Genomic DNA, 1431 nt, shown 5'->3' with positions numbered 1-1431 from the left:
TAAAAATGTTTATTTATTTATTTGTGTTATTCAAGATATGAATAAACTATATTTTCAACTCATACCGAATAATCGTAATATTTCTGTCTTTTTATGCAATTAATTCGTGACTAAAAAATTAACATACATTAAAAATTACTTTTTTGAGTTTAACTGCAATATTTACAAGCAACTATTACTTAAAATATATTTTTTCATATATATATATAGTAAGTCATGCGAATGTGTGAATAATTGGAATTATTGTATAGAAAAAAATTAACAAATTATTAAAAAAAAAAAATTAAAATTTATAGTAATAATATTAGATTTTTTTAGATTAAGATTAAGATCGGGTTCTAAAATAGAATATAAGACTGGATGATATAGTAAGGCATGACTTACTGAAGGAACTTTCCTCTAAAATCGGTTCAAAATTAAGAAAAGGCAGTGAAGGTATAATATAAAGTAAGAATGGCAAGTGAGGAGCCCTTGACAGTGAAGAGTTGAATTAATTAAATTATTTCACTAAACATTAATTAAAGAAAAAAATGTTCAAAGTTTTTAATCCTACTTTCGTAAGGCTGATTTCAAACGGATGAATTCTTACTGTCGAAAGCGTTAAGGAAGATCAACAAGTAAACAAAATAGTGTCGAATTCAAATAGCTGAATGCTTTATGAATGCCAAATGTTGGCGGGCGTAATTAAGGTTATAATAGCTTTCAATGCAATTTTAGCGAAATCTTTACTAATTTGAAGTAATTCGAAAGCCCATACCGTCGAAAGCTCCATATGAAAGCGCTTTATCTTTAAGATAATTTTACCTTTAATCAAAATTTTGCCGAATTCAAATGGCTGGAGCCTTTTTGTTGAAAGCTTTATGAGTGCTAAATGTTAGAGATAACAATAATGATTTATGATACTTTTCAATGCAAATTTAGTTAAAGCTTTACTGATTTAAAAAAAAGCAGAGACTATTCTGTTAAAAGATTTATGAAAGCACTCACTCTTTGAGATTGTTTTTTTTGTATTGCATTTTTAATGAAAACTTTGTGAACTCAAATGAGTCTAACTTTTTCGCCCAAAAGCTTTATGGAACTAAATGTTAGAACTAACAGTATGGCTTTATGATAACTTTTATTACAGCTTTTTGCGAAAACTTTGACAACTTCAAACAATTGGAGCTTTTTCGAAAGCTTTATGAAAACTAAATGTTAGAGCGCGTAATTAAAGTTATATTAAAAAAGTTTTATGGTAGGTTTCAAAAAAACTTTTATACAAATTTTGTGAGAGCTTTGCAAATTTCAACAGACTGGAGCTTTTTCCAAAGCTTTATGAAAGCTAAATGTTAGAGCGCGTAATTAAAGTTGCACTAACAAAGTTTTATGATAGCTTTCAAACTAACTTTTATGAAAGCTTTGTCAACTTCAACTGACTGGTGCTCTTTTAGA

This window comes from Bactrocera latifrons, unplaced genomic scaffold, assembly GCF_001853355.1.
Source record: "Bactrocera latifrons isolate USDA-ARS-PBARC rearing strain unplaced genomic scaffold, ASM185335v1 scaffold_17, whole genome shotgun sequence".
Lineage (NCBI taxonomy): Eukaryota > Metazoa > Arthropoda > Insecta > Diptera > Tephritidae > Bactrocera > Bactrocera latifrons.
Note: the sequence above shows the minus strand (reverse complement) of the source record.